At 38.5% G+C, this 19,905-nt stretch overlaps 1 protein-coding gene and 1 pseudogene across 18 annotated transcripts in view; one reads left to right on the top strand and one right to left on the bottom strand.

Moving 5' to 3' along the window:
* EIF4G3 (eukaryotic translation initiation factor 4 gamma 3) overlaps nt 1-19,905 on the bottom strand; it is a 369,700-nt gene that overhangs the window by 218,227 nt on the left and 131,568 nt on the right. For 14 of the 18 annotated variants that reach the window (XM_045298752.1, XM_045298754.1, XM_045298760.1 and 11 more), the window contains exon 1: nt 5,892-5,970. The gene's annotated coding sequence lies outside the window, so the exon portion shown is untranslated. Of the gene's footprint in view, nt 1-5,891; nt 6,021-19,905 lie in introns of those variants that run through there. The other 4 variants (XM_045298763.1, XM_045298765.1, XM_004705376.3 and 1 more) reach the window with 1 other exon arrangement.
* LOC101642248 overlaps nt 18,454-19,905 on the top strand; it is a 2,605-nt pseudogene continuing 1,153 nt past the window's right edge.

Below are 19,905 nucleotides of genomic sequence, written 5' to 3'. Positions count from 1 at the left end.
AAATGTTTAAAAAAAAAAAAAAGAGACCTGGCATGAAAAGGCAGACTGGAAGTTGAAGCAAAAAAGGCTGTAGTGACAACAAGGGATATGAGACTCATCCTTGACTGATGGTGAAAAGTTTAACAATAAAATAAATATCTTCATCAATCATCATCCCTCTGTGAAGAAATGCTGCACTTAGTACTTCCAGAAACAAGACAGAATCTCCCCAGTGGCTCATGCAATCACCATCTCAGTCCGGTCTACAACATAGTTGAGTTGGTCTCTCAGATAGAAACTGAATAAAAGTCCCCATAAGGTTAGGCAGTCAACACAGAGCATACCACACTCTAGCATTAATTAGAACTGATTAATGTGAATATACCTTCTATAGCTTAGTAAGTCTCGACAGTGCCCTTGAGAGAAAAATGAGACCACTTCCATCTTGAATCTGCTATCCAGTGAGGGTTTAGTTTGTTTCTGTTTTGCAAGTTAGCTCAATCTTGTGAATATTAACTGAGTGAATGCAAATAAGTGCCACCAATTTGGCCATCAAAAGGTACGAGGCATTTTGGTTTGCTTATCTTGAATTATTATTAAAATAATTCAAATAACAAGTATCTGATACTATAAAAATAATGCAATGTTTACATAATTTTAAATCTAAACTATAGAAGTCAATTTATTTTTTTCATAACAACAATCGGCTACTTTGAGTTTCCAAAACTCACAGGGACTTGAACAAGGGGATTCTGCCTCATCTGGCACAAACTGCTCATTTGCAAAAAGGAACTGAGCTTAAACAGGAACAAATAAAAGGTTCGTCGGAAATAGCATGAAGATTGCCGACTGGTGAGTCTCCTGACTCTAGAGTACACTTTTCCACTTAGAGTTCCGTCCCCAAAGGTATCTTTACGATTCCTCATCATTCACCACTGCCAGAGCAGGGCATTCTAAATTAAGAGGCTGTTCAAATGCATCTGTTTAAAGAAACTGAAAAAGATTGTTTCTACGAATGTTTCACTAATGTTTCAAAATGTAATTTTAACTGTCAATTTCTACTGATAAAATCTCTTAATTAAACAGTGAGAGGGGGTGAAGGAAGCTAGAAAGTAGAAATCATGTAATAAAGAAATATGCACGTGTGTGTGCATGCGTGCATCTGACTTAAAGGAAGGCAGGCAGGAAGAGGCTGCCACTGATGATGGAAAGGGACAGATGGAGCAATTTCCTCTCTTTTGTTTTAAAGCTATGGCATTCCCTTTCCTTCAGCTTCTCTGAATCTAAACCGTAATAGATGCATTTAGTGCCTGGTGGCTGTTGTGAGGTGCCATTGTGTCGGTTCTGACCCCGAGTGACCTTCTGTACAACAGGACGAAACACTGCCCAGTCCTACGCCACCCTCAAAATTGTTTCCATGCTTGGGCCATGTTAGCGTCATACACGAAGCAATACAGAGATTCGAGTACAAGTGGTTACTTTGGATAGAAGATGACTCACAGAGGAAAGTGATGCTGTCACATCAAATGGACACGGGGTCAAAGAATAACTTTCCTGATCAGTTAAGGAGCTCTGGTGTTGGGCTGCAAATACGAAGTCAGCAGTTCAAACCCACATGACACTCTGGGAGAAAGATGAGGCTGTCTGCTCCCATACAGATTTACGTCTCAGACATTCACTGTGAGTAAGAATCAACTGATGGTCATGAGTTTTATCATTCATGAATTTATTTGAATCGAACAGTTTTCTGCACAAGAATAAATCACACTATTTCCAGGCACCTACCTTTGTCTTAATACCAGGAATAAAGTAAGATCTGAACGATGTCTCAAATTTGTGGGGAGAGGCTGAGTTTCATACTAATACCAGAAGGGTAACCAAATCAGAATGGTCAGCAGACAAGGCTACACACACATCATGAAGTGCATCGAGTCTGACAGGTAAGAAGAACAGAAGAAATGCCCATTTACTGAGAACATTTAAGGTGCCCTCTTGTGAGGCAAGATTATACATAATCCTAGCAACCATCTTTAAAGGTGGTATAATTCTAATTTCCCCTAGATGACATATATTAAATAATTTACTCTATGTCATGCAACCAGAAAGTATCAAATCTGGTAGCATCAAACAAAATGTGGTAGCAAAACAGACTACGAGGGAAAGCAAGTGATGTCTGGTGGTCCTTCTCCCTGGCATTCTGGCATTCATGTACTCTAATTTCTAAAAGCAACAGATAAAATGTGGGTTTAACACTGAAACCACTCAAAGACCACCCGATCTTAAAAAACAAACGATGCATATGTGGGCAGCTCTCATTTTGAAAAATTTTAAGTGTTTAAGACCAACTGATTGAGTCACATTACAACAGCAAAAAGTTGAGATGGAAAACTAAACTCTGTCCCCACCTGCCAGTTATCAATCTCTTGCCTTTCAGATCCAAATTAACTATGTCTATAACCGGCTCTGCGAAAAGGAATCTGGGCTCTAAATAGTGTCCCTTTGGAATAGTACAATGTTAAGCTTTGTCAGTAGAGGCAGCTATACAGATACTGCAGAAAGAAAGGGTTTTGCTTCCCGGTTCCTGCAGTGTTACCCTGTTTCCCCCAAAATAAGACAGTGTCGTATATTAATTTTTGCTCCCAAAGATGCACTAGGTCTTATTTTCAGGGGATGTCTTATTTTTACATGAAGAATATGGTACACACTTATTGTTTATTGTTTTAATAAAAGAGACCTCGCACTTCCTGTCTGCTCCAGCTGGGCTGCGGCCAACAGTGAGCTGCGAAGCACCCTCCGCTATGGTCCAGAGTCACGGTAGTTTCGGGGAGGTCTTATTTTCAGGGGGATGTCTTATATTTCAGCGAGAGGCAAAACTGTATGTAGGTCTTATTTTCAAGGGATGTCTTACTTTTGGGGAAACAGGGTAGTAGTCAGCCCAACAACCCTAGTTTGCAAGGCTTCTTCCAAGCTGGGCCAGCAGCACCTAGCGGCCAGGAGTTATCCCTGCCATCTTCTGCAGCAGAGTGCTCCCAAACAGCTTGCTTTTCTTCAACACACTATGGAATGGATTTCTTGTAAGTTCCCAGTTCTGCTGGTGTGGGACCAGACCAACTTCTCAACAATTTTAGTGAGCCATTCCATGCCCTCTTCCACAAGCACTGGATCACAGCCCTGGGTGTCAAGGAGCAATCTCTCACCTTACACCCAGCAGCTGTCCACCTGCAGGCAGGGAGGTTTCTAACTGAGTAGGGAAGAGAACAAGAGGAAACTCTGTAGCAGCAAAAAGTTGCTCTACTCCCTAGGGCTTAGGACCCAAGAAAACAGACAAGTATGTAAGGAGGCTACGAGAGTCACTGCACTGCAGCAGTTCTTTGCTGTAAATTCAGTGCTGAAGAAGCCAGCTTCCCGCAACAATATAAGAAGAATGTCTTATAAATTCTGAAGGAACGCTTTCCAGCAAGTCCCACTGGCACGGTACAGAAGGGAGTTCTCTACTTAAGCAAGCCCCAGCCATGTCTTCTCTCCAGTAAGGTCTGCATCTCAGGCATGTGGAGGAAGGTTCTTCCTTGGGCCACTAGCTCGCTCTAAGAAAAGCAGCTGCTCCTTTTTGTCAGCTCAATAGTTCACTTTCTTATTTCTTTACTCTCCTGTTTTACTTAAGGTTTATCATATATATATATATATATTAAATCGTTTCTAATGTTAAACATCCTCTATTCAAATTGTGGTGGTGGTTGTTAGGTGGCAGGGCGTCAGATCTGATTCACAGCAACTATACACAACAGTACCCAATATAGTACCCACATTTTCTCACCTGATCAGATTTAGACCAGTATATGAATACTAGATTGGATGGTTTCTGTTAACACATGAAAATCTCATTTAAACCAACCAGTTAGAGTTCACCTTATTATATTTTATTTTTAAAAGTCAAATTTAATAGGAATGATTTGGGTGAAAGTTTAAGCACAGTACAGAATTCATGGTAAATTTCTCCCCCTAAATAAAGGTTGGCAAATTGTATACTGTAGAGTCTAAAATGTCACTAATTAGTTCCTACCAGCTGCTAATCAGCAGTTTAAACCCACCAGCTGATCCGCTGGAGAAAGGTGAGGCTTTTCTGCTCCTGTAAAGATTTACTGTATATACTCGAGTTTAAGCTGACCCAATTATCAGCGGAGGGACCCAGTTTTAGCACAAAAACTGCATTAAAAATGTGCTGGAAAACTTGGCTTATACACAAGTATATACGGCATATCCTCAGGAACCGGATATAGGGACACTGAGTCTGAATTGCATCAGTTGAGAGAGAGTTTGACCTTTTTGTTTGAGAGTTTTTAAAATCAACAATTAGGTATCTTGCCAGTGCCATCAAGTCCATCTGACTTACATTGACCCTACAGATCAGAGCAGAACTGCCCCCTTTGGGGTTCCAAGACTGTCACATCTTTATAGGAGCAGAGGGCTTCATCAGTCTCCTGTAAAGCAACTGGTGGGTTTGAACTGCTGACCTTGCTGCCCACTACTCCAACAGGGCCAGGGCTCCAAAGCAGGTCGCAATCTCTAACCAAAAGGTCGATGCTTAGAACCAAGAGCTAGCAATCAGCTTCATAAAAATTACAACCAAGAAAACTCTATGGAGCAGTTCTATTCTGCAACCCATGGGTTAAACAAAATTTACAAGTGATTTGATGGCAACAGAATTTTTTAATATAACCTATAATCCAGAGTCTTTGAGTGGTACAAATGGCTAAGTGCTCAGCTACTAATCAAAAAATTGAAGGTTCACACTTCCCTATGCATAAGGCACCACCACGCAAATGACATTGAACACAAGCCCACTAGCAGTCAGGAACAACTCAATGGCAACTGGTTTGGGGATTTTAATTTCTGTTAACCTATAATCAATACCATTAGCATGGTTTTTGGTAATTCCTACTTTCTCCTTTTATTGAACCACTGAAAGGCCTAGAATATGTACGCCAAAATGTTAAACAATGTTATAAAATTATATTTATTATTAAAAAATTAGATCTTATAAATATTGACAATATCAAACAACTTGGGGCTAACTTATCATTAGCTTGATTCTCTTCACATTCTAATATTCACTGCCACCGCGTCTCTGTTATCTCATAATGGCCCTACAGAACACAATGGAACTAACCCCATAGGATAACCCCAAGGCAGTAAACTGTTCACAGAAAGACTGTCACACCTTTGTCTCTTGGAGGACCTGGTGAGTTAGAACTGCTGACCATGTGGTTAGCAGTCAGGCTCTTTAAGCACGATGCCACCATGGCTCCTTCCACAATCTGTAAGGACTTAATAAGGCTAGTCAGTTCTTAACCATAAAAAGAAGCAAACAAGCATGTTAATTGGTTGGTAAGGGGTTAAACCAAATCTGAGGAAACACCTTAAAATGCCATGGATACGTAACAGTATCTCTTGAAAGCAGTGTTACAACCTGTGCTGTGCATCACAGGACAAACTCCAATAACCTATTTACAAAACCAAAAGTCAAGCCAATCAACAACCAAAAAACAACCCCCCAAAAAAGCTATTCAAAAGGTGAAAACACCCACACATTTTACACAAGTAGAAATAACTACCAACACTTAAGCAAAAGAGGCTATAGCACACAGAGCATTGGTGAGCAAATTTGTGCCTGTTTTTCAAATGAGCTTTAGAATTGCACACTAATTTCGTAAATAAAAAGAAAACTACATACCACAGTTAAGTTTTAATGAGTCAACATGAAGTGTATAAAATTGTATCTACCACTATAGAAGGAACATATAAAAGAAATCATAGAGACAAGATAGAAACTATTCAAGTGAAGTTGTATATTAATAGCCTGCTTATTAGAAAACCAGACATTTCTGAGGAAAAACCAGTAACAGCTTTCTTACCTGAGAGAGTCCAGGGGACGATGCATGTCCCGGGGGCGTTGCTGCAAGATTGGGATGCCCCTTGTTTATTTCATGTGCTGAATAAGGGGAAGGGGTCGGGGGTCCTGGCTGTCTTGCTACTTGTGTTACCTATAAAGAAACCAGTATTTAGTAAAAGCCTTATATTAGCAATTTGATCATGAGTATATTTAAATGGAATCGTTTTTAAAATATTGGATATTCCCCCCACCCCCAAATCTACATTAAAATAAATAACAGACCAGTTTAAACCATGAAATTCTTAGGGGGGAAATATACATTTCTACCAACTTGATAAAATATTCTTTAAACATAATCATCAAACCAGAAACCTTCAAAAATGCTAAATGAAAGAAGCCAGTCTCAATGTTCTAACTCTAAGAATTTGTCTGGCCGATTTTCCGGTTTTCTCCAGAAGACCCCTTTCTTAAAAAAAAAAAAAAAAGAAGTCTAAGAAGAAAGAGAAGTCAGGCTCACAATTACATACTATAATATGATTTCATTTCTATACCATAAAACAGTTAAGAGAGAGACCCGTGGTTGTGAGAGTGGGGGAGTTGTGACTACAAAAAGGGTATGAGAAGATTTGAGGATAGACTTAATTGTTCTACATATTAACTATTCAGGGGATGACATGATAACTACATTGGGGATGCGTCTGTCAGTAGTCCCTGGGACTAAAAAGGGTGGTGGTTTGAATCACCAGAGGTGCCTCAAATTGAAGGCAACAGGTTTTTCACATGTTTGTCAAAACTCAGAAATACACATTAAAAGGGGTACTTTTTATGATATGTAAATTATACCTTAATAAACTTACATAACAAAAAGGCAAGTACTTACAGAATATAATCCTATTGTTTTTCAAATACGTTAAGTACATGTATATAAGTATACATAGTGTCTACATACACACGCACACATTAAAAAATGCTTTAGAAGGATGCATTAACATGTTAACAAATTATTACAGATTTCATTGTTTCCATAGGTAGTATTGCCCACTTTGGGAAACACTGACTTAGACCATTGTTATTAATTTGGGGGTGAGGGGAATGAATGTTCTGACAAACTAGTGAAAAGTGCAAACCTTATTAAAGTGATCTTTTTAAGCATATAAAGTACAGAAGATTATAACAAAAACAATTATATTGAATATTGGCATCAACATGTTAAAACATAATGGGGAGGGAGAAGCTGATACTAAGGGCTCAATAGAAAGAAAATGTTCAGAAAATAATGATGGCAACATATGTACAAATACGCTTGCTGCAATTGATGTATGAATTGTTACAGGAGTTGTAAGAGCCCCCAATAAAATAATCTTTAAATAAAAATAAAAGTAATCAACCATCAAAAAAACCCCATACATACACAACTGTGTCCATCAATAGATGAATGAATAAACAAAATGTGGTACATATAGACAATAGGTATTTTACACAGCCAAAAAGAGAAATTAAATACTGCATATACTTGTGTATAAGCCAAGTTTTTTCAGCACATTTTTAATGCAATTTTTGTGGTAAAAGCTGATGTTTGGGTCAGCTTATACTTGAGTATATACGGTACCCTTATTACATGTTACAACATAGAATGAAACTTGAAAACATTAAATCATGAAATAAGACATTCACAAAGATAAATATTATCTTACCTATATAAAAAACACCTATATGTATAGAGACAAAGTTTACCAGTGGTTACCAGGGAGAATGAGGATTCACTGTTTGGTAAGCACTGAGTTTCTATTTATGGTGATGGAAAGTTTGGTACTAGCTGTTGGGATTTTTTTCTGTCTTCGTTTTTTATTATCTAACTTTTATATGCATATGTCAACTGAAAGATCATAGCTTGAGTCAGGTGCAACTTAGTCATCAAAATGGCGTCTTTGCTTTTTAATACTTTAAAGAGTATTTTTGTGGCAGTCTTGACCAACTGTGTTAGGCCAGAATGATTGGAGAAACAAATCCAGTGAGACTCATATATGTGTTAAGAAAGAACTTTATATCAAAAAACATCCAAGCCCAGTCCAACTAAAGTCCTTACTTAAGGCCAATAGTAATACATAAGTCAGTCCCTCTTTGGACTCACATAGCCAGATGCAATGATGCAGAATGCAGGAAGATCACATGCCAGTGGGTACAGGGTTGTGCAGATCCAAGGCTGGTGGAACTGTGGCACAACTCCAGCAGCTCTCAGGGTCAGTGGCAGAATCCCCAATAGTGGGAAGGCGAAGGGGCAGAAAGGGAGGGGCGGTTCCCTAAGTCCACCTATCAGAAGGTCACACCCCAAGGAGACAGCATCAGACTGTGACCTGATTGACAGGTTGGATTCCACCACTACACTTTTATAAATCAAGTTGACATAAAATTAGCAAACTGCCACCTGACTTTTTGACTGCTGCTTCCACAAACACTGATCGTTGCAACAAACAGATTGCAATAATTTCATGTTAACAGTTATGAGAATTTTCATTTTCTTCAGGCTCTAGTGCAACCCATGCCTAAGTCTGTAATTCTTAATCTCTGTCAGTAGTTGCTTCAGGTCATCTAAATTTTGGGCAAGCAAAGTTGTGTGTGATCTGCATATTGCACGTTGTTAATGAGTCTACTTCCAATCTTGATGCCATTTTCTTCCTTGTGTAGTTCAGTTTCTCTGATTATTTGTTCAGCAAACACATTGAGTGAAAGAATACACTATTTCATAGTAAAAGAATACAATTCTGCCATGCATCTTTTTCAATGATGAACCAAGCAGTGTTCCTTTATTCTGTTTGAATAATTGACTGCCTCTTGATCTATATGCACAATTGTTCTGGAACTCCAATTCTTTGGAATTTTATCTATAATGTTGTGATTCCCAGTCAAGTGCCTAATCATCAAAAAACAAAACACACACACATTGAAGTGGGCTTGAACATTAGTAGTTCCCTGTCAATATTGTGGCTGCAGTAATTTAAGTACCTACAGTTTAATTTTACTTGCATCTGATATTAATGACAATCTTCAATAATTGTGCATCCCATTTGATTATCTTTCTTTGGAATGGACACAAATAAGTATCATTTCTGGTCAATTGGCCAAGTGCTATCTTCCAAATTTCTCAGCATAGTTTCAGTGTTCTAGCATTGCAATTGCTTATGAAAGCATCTTAGTTTGTAAGTCATCAATTCCTGTAAGCTTTTCTTTGCCAGTGCTTCAGTGGCGCTTGAAGTTTTCCTTTCCAAAACCAAACTCACTCCAATGGGTTGAGGCCCACTCATAGTGACCCTACAGGACACGGTAGAACGGCATGCCCCTGTAGGTTTCTGACACTGTAACTCTTTATGGAAGTAGAAAATCTCATTTTTTCTCTCAGAGCACCTGGTGGTTTCAAACCACTGAACTTTATAGTTAGGAGTCTAATGTGCACCCAGCATACCACTTGGATGCCCATTCTTCCTTTAGTGCTTCTAAATCTATGCTACTTCCTAAAATGGTTGAACTTTGACTAATTCTTTTTGGTACATTAATTCTGAATATTGCTTCTGTCTTATTCCCCTTACTTTTTCCCCTTTTGGTAGCAATATAAACAGCTAAATTATATCCATTCATAATTTCTACATTGAAAGTTCAGTAACACTGATTACATACCTCACATGTGTAACCATTCTATCTCTACTCATCATCATTAATGTGGGCTCTCAAATGCTTAGATTTCTCATCTGTGCTTTAGATTAGCTGTTGTCAATTTTATTTCATATAGGTAAATCTTTATAAAAGTGCCATGATTGAGTCACACATTTTTTAAATCATTAAATCATTTTATTAGGGGCTCATACAACTCTTATCACAATCCATACATACATCAATTGTGTAAAGCACATTTGTACATTCATTACCCTCATCATTCTCAAAACATTTGCTCTCCACTTAAGCCCCTGGCATCAGCTCATTTTTCCCCCTCCCTCCCCACTTCCCCCTCCCTCGTGAACCCTTGATAATTTATAAATTATTATTTTGTCATATCTTACCCTGTCAGATGTCTCCTTTCACTTTTCTGTTGTCCATCCCCCAAGGAGGAGGTTATATGTAGATCCTTGTAATCAGTTCCCCCTTTCTACCCCACCCTCCCTCCACGATTCACACAATTTTTATTAACTGAGTTAAACTGTTGTTTATTTTAATAATGGTTCTATCTTCTTTCAATACTTTCTGCATCAGGGTTTTACAAATATAATCTTTTAGTATTGCTCCTCAAAGCTTGAATTTTTTCTTGTTTTTTTTGTTTGAGAAATAATGAACCTGCTCTTTCCTTTTGGTTTCAGGATCCCTAGTGTTTGCACACTTAAATACAGCACTTGTCTTCCTGAGCCACCACTTGTAGTTTTCTCTTCATGTCTACGTGTCATTTCTATTCACGTTAGCTAGGAGCAAGCCTCAGAATCGCTTCTGGCATCCACTTTAGTCTTTCTCTTTCCTTTCAAATGACCTTTTGCTTTTGTCATCTGTGGTGCCCATGATGTCTCCTCACAGCTCTTCTGATATTCAGACAAACTCCCAAGTGCTACTAATACTCTGGGGCTTACAGCCGACCTGAGGAAACTTCTGTACATTAAGTATGGAGTCTCTGCATGATCCACACAGTTACACGTGTGGCAGCTCACTAAAAGGCTGCCAGTTCAAATGTGTCTACAGGTGGTTTGGGGAAAAGCCCTGGGGATCTACTGTTGAAAGGTCACAGCAGTTGAAAACAACAGAATAGAATTCTACACACGTAAGTCTGATGTAGGTCAGAATCATTTTATGGTTAAGTACACAGATTAGCTAGAATATGACTGGCTCAAGAGGTATCTCAAGCTCATGGCACACATAAAGGTTCTTTTTGAAAGCAGTATTCACATGTAGACCTGTAACTGTGGGGATTCTAGACAAATACTGACTGGATAAAGACACCCATAGTGCACCATGTGTTTAATGGATTGAAAGTATATAGCGTATAACTGTGCGATGAACCATGTTGTTTGGGGCCACGAGTCAATGTCAACTCAGAGATCCTGTGGACACAGAGGGAAACACTGCTCGAGCAATTCTGTACCACCCTCACAACGCTGCCTTCGTGTGACCCCGTTGCAGTAGCCACTGTGTCAAACTATCTCACTGAAGATCTGTCCCTTTCTGCTGTTCCTCCACTTTGCCAAGCTTGATGTCCTTCGCCAAGGACTGGTCCCTTCTGATAACAAATCCAAAGTACACAAGACAAAGCCTCACCACAATTGCCTCTAAGAAGTATCTGGCTGTACTACTTCCAGGATAGTTCATGGAATATTCAATATTTGTTGCCAGTACAGTAACCCCAATGTCCCGATGCTTCTTCTGTCTTCTGTATTCATCGTCCAGCTTTCATATACATAGGAGACCATTGAAAAGATCAAGGCTAAGATAAAAAACAAAAACCTCACCGCCACAGACTTAATACTGACGCACAGAAACTGTACAGAACAAGGAAGAACTGTTCCTGTGAGTTTCTGAGATTGTAACTGTTTAAGGCAGTAGGAAGCACAGCCTTCCTCTTTCGGAGTTGCTGGTGGTTTCAAACTACTGACCTCGGGATCACAGCCCAACATGAAACCACTATGCTACCAGGGTTACTCAATAAGTCAAGCAACAGCTCAATCCTCCTCAAAGTGACATCCTTACTGTTCAACATTTTTTAAAAGTCTTGTACAACAGATTTTCTCAATGAAACACATAACTTGATTTCTTCCCTGCTGCTTAGGTGAACAGTGATTGTGGATCCAAGCAAAATAAAATCCTTCATCAAGTCCATTTTTTCTCCATTTTTTATGGTGTTGTCCATTGGTATAGTGGTGAGAAATTCTGTTTTCATTACAATGAAAGGTATTCTATACTGAATGCTATAGTCTTAGATCTTATCAGTGGGTGCTTTTAAGTCCATTTGGCTTTTAGCATGCAAGATTGTATCATTTGCATATGGCAAGTTATTGATAAGCCTTCTTCCGAACTTGATGCTGCAATCTTCTTCATATAGTTGTTTCTTGGATGATTGCTCAGCATACAAACTAACTATGGAGAAAGGTTATCACCTTGACACACACTTTCTCTGATTTTAAACCAGGAACTATCCCCTTGTTCTGTTTCAACTGCCACTAGTGTATGAAAAAGTTCCACGTGAGTACAATTAAGTACTCTGGAATTCCTATTTTTTGAGATATTATCCATAGTTTTGAGTACGATTAGGTGTTCTGTAATTCCTACATTTTGCAACATTATCCAGTTTGTTATGATTCAGTCAACTGCTTTGCAAAGTCAGTAGGTAAACATTTTCTTGGTGTTTTCTTGTTTTCAGCCAAGATTCATCTGACGTCAGCAATGATATCCCTTGTCCAATGTCCTCTACTGAGTGCAGCCTGAATTGCTGTTAGCTGCCTGTCAGCATACTATTTGCAACTATTTAAAAATTATCTTCAACAAAGTGTTACTTGAGATGTTAATGCTAGTGTTCACTCATTTCCAGATTGCATTTGGTCACTCTCTTTGGAATGGGCACAGATGTAGAGCTCTTCTAGTCAGTAGGCCCGATTTTTGGCACAGGCTAGTGAGTGCTTCCAGCACTGCATTCCTTTCTCGAAATATTTCAATTGCATTTTGTCAATTCGTGGAGCCTTATTTTTCACTAATGCCTTTGCTGCAGCTGGATATCTTCAGTTCCATCAGGTCTTGATTATACGCTACCTCATGATCAAACACTGGCCAACCTGGCAATGTTGCATCTTCTCATTTTGCGTCAGGCTCTACCAGCAAAGGAAGGTCTTACGCGCTTTGTTCCAGCCATGTCATTAAGGTCGACTCTACTTTGAGGAGGAAGCTACTCCCCAATATAGAAAAAGTACTTTAAATAGATGTAAGTCATTACTAAAAGGATGACAAGGAAAATTCCAGGGTTTCTATCCAGTAACATTAATTTCTTTCTTTTAAAAAAATTTTTTTTCAATAACAAATGATTCATATTAAGCCAAATAAAGACACCCTTGTTTTTCTTAATCTCAAGATAATTTTTTTAGTGAGGTCACTACAAATACTCCCACAGCTATAATTCCAACATGAAAATGGACAAGTTCGATTTAGAGAGGAAACATCCGAAAGTTTTTCTTACTTGGCTCATTTCAAAACTCAATATATTTCTCAAGCTACAGAATGACTTAGTAAAGTTCGTCCTATCATTTGTTTTTCATATCATTCTAGTTCTTCCTTTAAATAATTTACTTCCCACTATCTAAAGATACAGCTAATCTACTCAACTAAGAGTAGAATTGAGAACCCAGAAATAAATCCACCCATCTACAATTTTCAACATGATTTTAGTTTCTTGAGAATGCCAAAACTGCATATAAGAGGGCAAGTCAAAAATTATTGCTAACAATCATATGCATTTTAGGAAAAAGGTCTATACATTTTGAAGGTATTATTAACAACCATTAACCCTTCCCTGAAGAATGCTGCAACCTTCCATTAAAAAAATTTTTATACCATATCTGAACAGTAGGTTTGGCATCCTTGAGCAATTCAAATCATGCGCCTCTGGATTGAAAATGGGGAACAAAAAGAAATCTTGAGAGGGCAGTATCAGTGCTGACGGCTGAGTGGGGTAAGGTTTCCCTAAGTATTCTTGTAATACAGCTAGAGTACCCTTGTGGAATGTGCGAGGGCATTGTGATGCTAGAAAAAAATTTCTTCAGCCCAACATTCCTAGCCTTTCCTTCACCAAGATAATTTTCCATTTTCTTAAAACTTTTCCCTAATAAACTCCCATGATTGTCTTGTGTCCTGTGAGAACATATATCACAATTAACACTTTGGTATCCCCCCCAAAATAACTGCAATAACTGAGATGACATCTCTCTTGCCTTGAATTTAATTGCTCCAGCAGACCCTTTTAGAATCAAATTGGTTTGATTGGATCTTTGGGGGAAGGTACGGTAGTGAGACTAAGATAATTACTGAGAGAACTTGTCTACAGCCATCCATTGATTGCAAAGACACCTTTAAGCATGTTAAATAAATTCATGCACTTATGTACTAGAACCCTAGTAGCAAAGCTTTACTTACTTTCATGAGTGTATGGGCACACATACATGTATACATATGTATGTACATACAGGTAAATCAGATATATGTATATATAGATATGCATGCATACATACTCATATGTATAATAAACTATATAAGGGTATAGTTACAAATACTTCTTAGCTGTAACTAAGCACACTTTATCAATTTGGTTATCAATAGGACATCATGTTGAGTGAAACAAGTCAAACATAAAAGAATAAAAATATAAAAAATTGTATGAGATCCTATTATGAAAAGTCAAGAGTAGGTTTATACACAGAAAGAAATCTTTGATGACTACTGGAGTGAGAGTGGAGGAAATACCTACACAATAGTTAATTCTGGTGAAGGGAAGGGCAATGGACATCATGGAAGTAGTCAATATGACAATGAACAAAGTAAAGGAAGACACTAGGAGGTGCACATGAATAAAGGACAACTTTGATAAATACAGTTAACATATAGAGTTCCTGCAAGATCAGCAATAACTAACAATCATTTGTAAGTACATATATAGATGTGGTGGCAGATATTTCCACATACATATTTATAAGTGCAAATGTTTGTTTTTTTTAATTTTATTTTTTTTTTTTGCAAATGTTTTATATATATCAGAATATACCAGGGTCACAGTTACAGAAAATATTTAAGAAATCAGAACTAAGCCTTTGGCATGAAGTCTATCCAATCTGTATTTCAAGAACATCTCAAGAAGAGATTTGATGCATTGAACACTACTAACAGAAAACCTGATAAGCTGTGAGAGAACATCAAGACCATCATTCACGAAGACATTAAAAGACCATTAAGATATGAAAGAAAAGATCAAAGAAGGGACTGAAAGTTGCTCTTAATCAGAGTAGCTAAAGCAAATGGAAGAAAGGATGACATCAAAGAGCTGAATAGAAAAAACTAAAGGGCAGCACGAGAAGGCAAAAGCAAATATTATAATGAAATATGCAAAGACCTAGAAAACAAAAAGGGAAGAATATACTCAGCATATCTTAAACTCAATGAATTCAAGAAAACATCCAAGCCTCAAGTTGTGTATCTTGAAAGATGCTATGGCCAAAATACTTAATGATCCAGGAAACATCAAAAGAAGATGGAAATACACAGAATTACTGTACCAAAAATAACTAGTCAACAGGCCATCATTTCAGGAGGTCGGATATGAGTAAGAACCAATGGTGCTGAAAGAAGTTCAAGCAGCACTGAAAGCATTAGTCAAAAACGAGGCTCCAGGAATCAAGATGGTGTCCGGGCAGAATCACCTGCCCAGTGCTCCTGTTGTTGGTTCAGAAAATGAAGAGAAATGGGGGTGTGAATGCAGACCCCACCCGAGCACACCAAAACTCCAGGGCAACGCAGCCACATGGAACAACTCATGAACAGAGAGGCCTACAGGGCCCACCCCAATTAGAGCCAAACTCAAGCCCCACTAGAAATATGTGCTCCAGAAGACACACTAAACCTTAGGTTGAAGAGAGGGGCCAACGTGCCCCGTCCATACAGAAGCAAACCAAGAAGGAAAAGGAGAAAGTGAAGGATTAGACCCCATACTGGAACACCAAACCCTAAGGATGACATCCCCGCATGAAGCTGCTAAGGCACGGAGAGGGCCTGTTGTAGGGCCAACAACAGCTCCAGACATGTCTCCTCGCTGGAGCATACCAACTCAGAGGACAATAATGGAGACACATGGTGGGAAATGTATCCAGTCTGATCACTCCCACAACAGTGGGGTGAATCAAGAAGGGAACGTAACAGACCAACAATGGCAGCAAAGTTAAGCCACAAAACCCCCTGAGAAGCCCCCAAAATAGACTTCAGGCTAGGAGGGGCAGTTTCTGGAACTCCCCAGGACCAGTGGGAGACAGTCATAAAGGACAGTGGACAGACTTGGAAATATGTATGCTTTTACGCTAGGTTTCCCCCAGCCCCCCCACCTTTTATCCAATCTTTTGCATTCTTTTTGTTTTGTCTCTGCTATTGTTATTTTGCCTACCAATACGATAGGCTTGGGAAGCAAGCTGCAGGAGAAAGCAAAGGTTCCGGAGGGACCTGGTGGGAGAAGGAAGTGGGGGAAAGTGGCGGTGAGCAAACAACGCCATAGAAAGGGGAACAACTTGGGATTTAAAAGCAACAACAAGGAGGACATAGAGATTCCAGTGGTGTTAGAGCAACAGCAACCCAACTAAGGCAGAAGAAGGGTGAGTGTGATGCAGGGTGAGGAGGAAAGTAAAAGAAAACTGAAGGTTTAGGATGCAAAGCTATGGATACAAGTATTAACATAATTAATTCATAAAAATAGAGGTAAAGAACAAAAAAATTAAAAGTATTGGCCTAGATACATATATTTTATATGGCAATTCTGTGATGCTCACCCTCCCAACACGATGGGTGAAGACAAAATGGGTGCATAAGCAATTGTAGTGAAGAAAGCTGATGGTGCCCAGCTATCAAAAGATACAGTGTCTGGGGTCTTAAAGGTTTAAAGTTAAACAAGCAGCCACTTAGCTACAAGCCCATATGTGTGATTGCAAGGTTTCAATGGGATCACGCTTCTGAAGACCCAAAACAAACAAACAAAAAAAAACAATGTTGAGAACCAGAGGGGCTGGAGCAGAGAGCCATAACCTGTCTGTAGACAATAGGATATCCCCTCACAGAAGGGTCACAAAGAAGGGATGAGTCAACCAGGGCGCAGTATAGCACCAATGAAGCACACATTATCCCTATGATTCTCTTTCTGGCTTCCTCAACCCCCACTCTCATGACCCCAAGTTCTGCCTTTCAGTTCTGGCTAAAGAGGAGCATGTGTACTGATACAACACACAGAACCCAGGTCAGATAACCCCTTCAGGAACAGAAATGTGAGTAGAGATACCAGGAGGGTAGGGAGAAAGGTGGGGGTGGGTGGGGGTGGGGGAGGTTGTGATGGTAATGATTAGTGCATAATCCACAAGCAGGAGGGATAAACCACAGAAGCGTGGGTGAAGGGAGGGAGAGAGAAGTCAGTGTAAGACATGAAAACAATAATAATTTATACGTTATCAAGGGGTAATAAAGGTGGGGGGAGCTGATAACCAAGGGCTCAAAGAGAAAGTAAATGTTTAGAAAATGATGATGACAACATATGTACAAATATGATTGAAACAATTGATGTATGGAATGTTATAAGAGCTGTAAGAGCCCCTAAAAATATATTTTTTTTAAAAACAAGTCTCTAGGAACTGAGGAACACTAATTGAAATGCTTCAGAAAGCTAAAAGCTGAGGAAGCACTGGAATCAATCTATGCCAGGAAACTACAAAGACAGCTACTTGATCAACTGGCTGGAAGAAATGCATAAATAATGGATATATTTGTGCCCATTCCAAGGAAAGGAAGCCAACAGAGTGCCCAAATTATAGAACAATATCATTAAATAGCACGTGCAAGTAAAATTTTGCTGAAAATCATGTAACAGCAGCACGACACTGACAGAAGTTTGGCTGGGTTCAGAAGAGGATATGGAACAAGGGCTATCGTTGCTAATATTAGATGGATCTTGGCTCAAAGCTGAGAACACCAGAATTATGTTTACTTATGTTTTCTTAACTATGCCAAGGCATTTTACTGTAAGAATGGGAGTCCCAAGACATTTCATTGTGCTCATGCAGAACTTGCATGTGATCAAGAGGCAGTTGTGTGAACAGAACAAGAGTATGCTGCATGGTTTAAACTCAGAAAAAGTGTGCATCACATTGTATCCTCTCACCATACTTGTTCAATCTGCACGCTGAGCAAGTCATCAGAGAAGCTGGCTTCTATAAAGAAGAGTGCGGCATCAGGACTAGAGGAAGGCTTATTAACACCCTGTGAACTGCAGGTGGCACAGTCTTGCTTGCTGAAAGTGAGGAGGACTCGAAGTTCTTGTTGATGAAGATCAAGGACTGCAGCCTTCAGTGCGGATTACAACTCATTAGAAACAAGACCAAAATCCTCACAATTGGATCAATAGTTAACTTCATGGTAAAATGGAGAAAAGGTTGAAGTTGTCAAAGATTATGTCTTGCTTATGTCTAACAGAATGACTCATAAAACAAATATATGAATATATGCTCCTTTTTAAAAAAATCACCTATATACCAAATGGTTAACAATTATCCTAAAACAAAAAACGAGAAGGTAAGGTGTTAAGGAAACAAGAATAGAAACAGAACACCCAGAATGGAATTACTGAGAATGTTGACACATTGTGAAAAATCTAACCAGTGTCACTGAGCAGTTTGTATAGAAATTGTTAAATGGGAACCTCATTTGTTATGTAAACTGGCACCAAAAACACCGTAAAATGTTATGTAAAAGTAAATAAACAATGACAACAGAAAAAAAGAAAACAGGACATCTGTGACTCCTTTCAAACCAGAGGGAGACTGTATTCCAAGATGGCCCTCAACAGTTTTGCCGCAGTATTTGTCTTATACAATCGTCTCCCTTTGAGAAGAGGTGGGACCAGTGAATATGATTTCACTCCAGTGATTAGGTTACTATATATGGACACCTATGAAAATTCATGTCTGACTGCAAGAAAAGGTGTAGCCTATCTAAAAAGCCTTTCTTCTACTCTCTTCATCTGTCTGAATTTGGCTTTGCTAATACAATAGCAAACTGTATGTTCAATATTTAGTTACTATCGTTTTTGGAGTTTTGTCAGTTTGTTTGCCCTATTCCTTTTCCATATGTTAGAGGCTGAAGAACTGAAGACATTACAGGAGAGAGCCTGGCCATGTTTATCAATAACTAGTACAGAGAACACTGGGTGGAACTACTTTTAACTCTATCGTTATATTAGGTGTGGTACTTTGGGCAAATACGGTAACTTTCCTACCTTGTAAAAGTGAGAAGATTAAAAAAAAAAAAGTGAGAAGATTATATAGAGCTTGTAGTGAACATCAGAGTACACTTAATAAAGGGTTGGATACACACAAATTAAAAGCTAATAATAAACGTTAGGCTCGTGAAGAATTTTATAAGAACATACAAATCATTATTAAATATATAATTTGTTATCTAGGGCATTTGTAAGCATGGACTACATGAGTTTATTATCATTGCTATTTACAGAATATGCATGAAGTTGGAAGAGTACTAGGTCAGCTTGGGGTAGTTTTATAACCAAAATGATTTTATCAGTTTAGGAATGTAAATGAGGTCACATTCGAGGATTTGTCCCACAAAATTAAATTAGTAAAAAGTACAGAAGCAGAAATCATTATTCTCATGAAAAACAATGTAAAATAAATATATAGCACTAAATCACTGGCTAGTGAAAACAAGTACTAATTTACTAATTGCATAATGAGATAAGTTCCCATTTCTCCTGATAAAGATTCAAGGGAATGATCAATTTTTCTATATTCTTTAGAACAAGATTTTTTTTTTCTGTATTCTTAATTCAGACTCAGCCATTATATATAAGACAAAGGCCCAAGAGACAAGACTAATAGGATATCTAACCTACATATTTGGATCAGGTACAGAGAAAGTTCCCCTAAGGTTTGGTCTGCTCTACCCAGAGGCCACAGAGATCCTCACAAGGGAAAAACCGTAAGGGTTGATAATACAAAGTCTCTTACAAGTGAAATGAGAAAAATAGATATATAGGTAAAAGGCTAAGGGGAAAAGGGTTAAAGAAAAAAGGAAAGCAAAAAATAAGAAGGAAAAAAGGCATTCTATAGAAACTAAGAAAATGTATTCTGTGTTTCATTTTAAAACAGTTTTGACCAAGTGCCCAAACTGTATGTTCCAAAAGTTAATGTAGTTAACAGAGATGAAAGAAAAATGAAAGGAGGAAACAATGAAACACTATCAAATTAAAGGGTTAATGGACAATGATA

This window comes from Echinops telfairi, unplaced genomic scaffold (genome assembly GCF_000313985.2).
Source record: "Echinops telfairi isolate 266 unplaced genomic scaffold, ASM31398v2 ScPeMD7_7457;HRSCAF=8495, whole genome shotgun sequence".
Classification (NCBI taxonomy): domain Eukaryota; kingdom Metazoa; phylum Chordata; class Mammalia; order Afrosoricida; family Tenrecidae; genus Echinops; species Echinops telfairi.
The sequence above is the reverse complement of the archived record's forward strand: the minus strand, read 5'-3'. Positions and strand labels throughout refer to the sequence as shown.